The sequence below is a fragment of the Pollicipes pollicipes genome, unplaced genomic scaffold, assembly GCF_011947565.3.
Source record: "Pollicipes pollicipes isolate AB1234 unplaced genomic scaffold, Ppol_2.1 Scaffold_4881;HRSCAF=5763_pilon_pilon_pilon, whole genome shotgun sequence".
In the NCBI taxonomy this organism is placed as follows: Eukaryota; Metazoa; Arthropoda; class Thecostraca; order Pollicipedomorpha; family Pollicipedidae; genus Pollicipes; species Pollicipes pollicipes.
Genome location: NW_023596576.1, coordinates 16,728,418 through 16,734,610, shown reverse-complemented (window position 1 = coordinate 16,734,610; position 6,193 = coordinate 16,728,418).

The window sequence follows — 6,193 nt, the reverse complement described above, 5'->3', positions numbered from 1 at the left end:
CCCGGAGTTCCGTGTGACGAAACGGCAGTGAAAAGACAATGGAACGAAACGAGCAGGAGCTCGCCAGTCCTTGTTGCCCGCAATTCAGACGGTCAATGACGTCGGCGAAGGATGCCTTACGAAATCATGTGAAAATACATTCGGATCATTAAAAGATCGAGTACTCTCAAATCGTTGGGGCTGATGTGTTGATAGAAGTAAAAGCTAACTAAACTTGATGACGAAACAAACTAGCGAAACCAAGTAAACTCGAGTTTGGTCGGCACAGCGAATGGAATGTAGGGTACCGACAGAAACATAAGATATTTCATATTATTGCGCAATGGTTCTGCCAAGCCCATCTGGTGAGGACATCGGAGAGAAGCTGAATACAATCAACAGGCGACGCAACAGTGCAAACTTGAGCTCGGCGGCTTTCGAATGGCGCACCGACTGCAAGGTTCCGATAAAGTTATTTGTCGTTTTTCAAAATGAAAATGCAGGATAATGTACAAAGCATGCTTTGATGATAAACATGTTTTTTTCAAATCAAAGCTTTAGAAAACGACAACGGAATTTGCGCTTCGCGAAGGGAAGGATAGTGATGATCAAACAAAACAAAGACTCGCGGCGAGCGCGCACCGGCCACATCGTCGAGGCCGCTATGATCTGTTCCGAAGCTCCTTCGGTGTCAGATCGGGCGCGCGCCAGCTCCACGGCATCCGGTCACGCCTGGTCGGCAGTGGCGCCTCCGCTGGTCACGACGGTCGGCTTGCCGCCGCGCCTTCCGCCGGTTCACGCCGGTCGGCTGCCGCGTCCTCCGCGGTCACGCCGGTCGGCTGCGGACGGCCTCCGCCGGTTCACGCCGGTCGGCTGCTGCGCCTCCGCTGGTCACGCCGGTCGGCTGCGGCGCCTCCGAGATCACGCCAGTCGGCCGCGGTCGCCAACCGCCGGTCAAGCCGGTCAGGCTGCGGCGCCTCCGGCTGGGTCAGCCGGTAGGCTGGGCGCCTCCGCCGATCACGACAGTCGGCAGCGGCGCCCTCCGCCGGCACGCCGGTCGGGCCGTTGGCGCATCTCGCTGGTCACGCCGGCGGCCGTGGCGTCGTGCTCATGCCGGTCGGCCGCGGCCGCACTCCCGCTGCTAACGCCGGTCTGCCACGGCGCCTCCGCGGTCACGCCGTGTCAGGCGCGGCGCCTCCGCCGGGCACACCGGTCGGCCGTGGCGCCTCCGCTGGTCACGCCGGTCGGCTGCGGCGCCTCCGCTGGTCACGCCAGTCGGTCGCGGCGCCTTCGGTGCTCACGCCGGTCGGTCGCGGCGCCTCCGCTGGCGGTCGCGGTCGGCTGCTCCCCCGCCAGAGAGGATGGAGCAAAGCCAGCGGTTTCGCCGCAAGCGCAGAACCTCGCGAGCGCGTCTGGGCCTGATGGCCTGGCCGTTAGCTAGTTATTGGGCTTAAAGCGCGCGTCAGCTACAATGATTATTTGCGCCCGGTTTTTATTTGATCGTGGGGTCGGACGTCGCCTGAAGCCGTGGGCGCATCGCTGACGACGCTGGCGGATCACGCCAAGCACAGGAGAGGGAGGCTGTGGCGGCGACGCTCAGGCAACAGACTATGCGGGGTGCCATATCAGCCGATTCGTTAATAACATGAAGTGGGTTCTGTGGTTCTGCTCAAATAGCGCCGCTCTGCCCAGTTTGCTGTAGCTATCTCGACTGCGCGTTGTGCGGCTCATTCGCATGGCAGGCTGAAGCCGCCCTTTCGGTTATTGAGCCCCCTTCACGCTCCAGCTGACTAGCTCGTGCTCAGTGTGAGCTGTGTAATCCCCCACACGCTTTCCACGCACTCTAGGATGTGTGAATCTCGCGTCAGTGTGTTTTTAAGTCAATTCTGTGTTTCGGTTTGTTAGTTTGGTGGTTTTGTCATCATTTAAGCTCAGATGTGCCATCACCATGCCGGACAGTGACGACACAGCTGACTGTCACCGGTTGCAGCGCTACTTGCTGTTAGTGGCAACTAGTGTTTGTCGACTATCTTTGTCCGCCGGTCTGATCACAATGCCCTAGGCTGGAGGGGTGTCCCCCCAGGCGGTCCAGGCCCGCCAGCTGGGCCGTCAGCTGAGTAAGGTCGTTGACAAGGCCAGGGCTAATGTTAGAGAAACAGAAGGGGAGATAGTCACAAAGTGAGTAAATGCGAATTAAATCTATTGTTGGATTTACAACTAATAATAAATATTCCTATATTATATATACATATATATATATATGTATATATATGTATAGGTAATAGGTATGTTATATATATATTATATATATATATATATATATATATATATATATAAGGAGGGATCCTGTGTGCAGTGACTCAGCTGCTACCCCTCTTACCTCCACACCAGTTTGAACATGTACCGAGAAAGTATGGTAAGAGGAGCTTTTCCAATATCTCTTCCCAGATCTTCCAAAAAACTGTAGGGAGCCATGTCGTAATTTGGATAGCGAAATACATGGTGGTGTGCACCTAAAACCTCAAACGGGGGCAAACAGCTTTAGACGAAAGAGCACAAAGCTCGAGCAGTCACGCCTGAACTTCGCAGTTCTGGATTAAGCGTCGTATGGTAATGTGGCCTGGGCCCGGCAACAGTTGCCCCAGTCATTAAATCGTACCCAGCATGGTCGCAATGTAAGCACAGCTGGTGGCGGACACAAAGGGCACGGGCACACGGACACAACGTATGGGGATTCAGCAGCACTCTCTAAGAGGATGAAAGGTTGGTCGAAGAAATAACGATCTCAATAAGAAGTGTTTATCGTAGTGCGAACCCTGTCCGTAATATCGACGTTCCACGGCTCATAGTTAAATGGACCATGATAGAAATCCAAGATAACTGGGAACAACAATAAGATAAATGCACAAATGCATCAACTCAAAGCGGGAGTAATTAACTCGAAAGGCAATAACCTTTTAATAGAGACAATAACAGTGTAGCCACATAGTTCAACTACAGCTCAGAGTTGCGCGTATGTCATAATCGCAGCATATCGAGCAATATCATGGGGTCATGAGGCCAGGTTACTGAGTGCAGGCTTAACGCTTCGCATGGCGAAAATTGTTCACACGGTTGGCGGGAGCTGAAAGTTTTTTTTTGCTGTGGCGGAGAGATCTCGAGTGAGAAGTACGTTGATGCCCTCAAAGAATGACGAGGACTACGCTGAGATGCTCAAAGGAACAACGAGGAACGACGCTCATATATCCTCTGGATTTCCTCTGCAGTGAGATGTGCATGCATTTCTGGTCATCCATCGGAAGAATTGTCGTTAAGCATGTTAACTCCGGAAGCACAGCAGGGAATTCCATCGTTATCAATTAGATACGTTGCGTGACAAGTTACAAGTCTTGATAAGGGTGGATCAGATTTGCTCAAAAAACGAACAGCAAATCGTTATGCTAGTAGATACCATTACACCATAAGTAAGATTGCCTTCAGAAGTGGGATACTTTAAAAATAGGAACGAATTCGAATGGAAGTTTCGCGATGTTGATGTGCTGCACATCGGACGAAGAATTATTAACTCATTCTATTTTAATATCCATGACTGTTTAGATTATGCAGTAGTAATAGCCCTATTCTTCGTAGAAAAACCGGGAAAATGAAGAGAATAAAGACAATGCGCTGATATTTCGTCAACATACCTTTATCGAAACGAATTCGCTCCGATAAAAGCATGTTGTCGAAATATCAACGCATCTGTCTTTCTATCTCCTGGTTTTTCTGCGATGAATAATGAATGTATGTGAATAGATATATGTAAATAATGAATGTGAACGCTATGAAGGTGAAAAATGGACGCATTTACTGAAAGTGTCCGTAATAAAATTCAGACAGATGGGTCAAACCAAACAGGCACGTCGCGAGGCCTCTTGGAAAACTAGGAGCAAGTTGAGACAAAAATATTGCAGGAGGAACTGTCAATATGATCCACTCGTGGTCAGAAGCACATTCAATTTTATTGAAAAGGGTTGTGAGCACTGAAGAAAATGTGATAGTCACTAGCCAAGCGCACGTCAGATAAACCTAACGTGGCTAAACGTCGAGCTCGAAGGAAAAACACTAAATGGTGATTGCAGACCGTGTGTTCCTCTACAGCGGTCAGTCCAGGCCTGGCGTTCGTCTGTAGCGGTCAGTCCAGACCTGGCGTTCGTCTGTAGCGGGTCAGTCCAGACCTGGCGTTCGTCTGTAGCGGTCAGTCAGACCTGGCGTTTCGTCCGTAGCGGTCAGTCCAGACCTGACGCTCGTCTGTAGCGGTCAGTCCAGACCTGGCGTTCGTCTGTAGCGGTCAGCCCAGACCTGACGCTTGCCTGGTGGCGCGTCAGTCCAGACCTGACGCTCGTCTGCAGCGGTCAGTCCCAGACTGGCGCTCGTCTGTAGCGGTCAATCCAGACCTGACGCTTGTCTGTAGCGGTCAGTCCAGACCTGACGCTCGTCTGCAGCGGTCAGTTCCAGACCTGGCGCTCGTCTGTAGCGGTCAGTCCAGACCTGGCGTTAGTCTGTAAGCGGCGGAGTACCAGACCCCAACAATGCCAACCAAAGGTTCAACGTTTGTCCAAGACCAGAGCCCGTCCTCTCTAGCCGAGCACCCACAGTGCTAATGGGGCTCTGGCTGTTTTTTATTAGGGACATTTGATCCAACTAACATTACAATTGGCATGGCTCTCACAAAGAAGCAAGGTAAGAGCGAGCCTTGGCAGACAGCGAGACCGTCGCTGAGGTCGCTGGAGTCGGCGAGCGCCTGATCCGACACCTGAATGCAGTACTGGGAGCCATGGCTTCCGGATATCCAGTAGAAGATGCGGATTTCGGTGCCTTCTGTCACGAAACACACGAACTGTTCGTGAACTTCTAGCCGCGGTACTCGATGCCCGTATCTGAGCACAGGGTAATTTCTGCACGGGCTGCCGTCATTGCCGCGCATCCACTTCCACTCGAACTCTTCAGTGAAGAGGCGCAGGAGACTGGCAGTGAGGACCCATTAATGTGCCGTGTGGGACGCGCTGGAGGCTCTCGCCTGCACGACGTCGCCAAACAGATCGCGCTCCTGCTGGTTACGACTGACCCCATGACCTCCTCAGTGCCGTGTGAGACGCGCTAGAGGCTCTCGACTGCATGACATCGCCAAACGGATCGCGCTCCCGATGGGTACGAGTGACCCCATGACCTCCTCAGCGGTGAAGGGTGTGCGTTGGCAGCGGACTGTCAGGGGCAACAGGCCACTATCGGAATTGGCGCTCGTTCTTGTTCAACACGACCCTCCAGGAGCTTCGTGATCTGTAGTAAAAGACAGCTCGAGCGGCACCGGCTCGGCTCGGCTGGCCACCAATTAGCGAGCTTATGTGATTGCTTTGTTACGCACAGCGCACATGTACCATATAACTGTTTTGATCATCAGTAGCTTGAAAATAATGCTACGTTTGAATCCGGTGTTTCCGAGTCCTCTTCAAGCAAAGTGATTCTGATGAATGTTGTCGGGCATGACGTCTCAGGCCAGTGACCTTGATTTTACCTGGAAAAGGTCAGTAATGTGACTTTTAAAATCCAGATAGATTGCAGATTCGAATTACTCTTGAACAACTAGCTTAGCTAGCTCAACAAATGAGCTGGACAATGTGTGGTGCTAAATTACAGCAAATTGTCTCAGTTACTTACTGAATTCCAGTTTTGGAGCCAATCTGGCCCATAGTGCACTGTATCAAAACAGCTTGCATGCAGGCTTAGCAAATAGATACATAAGCTAGCGTCACGACAGTCGATAGCGTGTATTAAATACAGAGATATTGACCAGCAAAAATCCGAGGTTCGCCTCTGATGTCGTGCGTTACGCAACAACAAACAAATTTCCGGAACCTTAATGGCGTTAAATCACGCTGCCGCCTTTGATGTGTTGGACTGTAATTATCTGTTTGAGGCCTTAGCGAAATTCAATATTGGAGACTACTTCATAAGGTGAATTAGAGTCTTGCACGCTGGTTCAGAGCTTCCGGCTATCAAAGGGGGATAGTTGCCTGCGTTGCTTGGGCAAAGCGAGGAAGACCGCAAAACGGGCTGCGTTTATAAAACAAAAATGATTAACACTCCAGGCTCACCTCAGATGTAACACATTTGCAGCAGAAAACAAATACCCTGGGACCATGATGACGTAGATTACACCGCGGCCTTTGATATG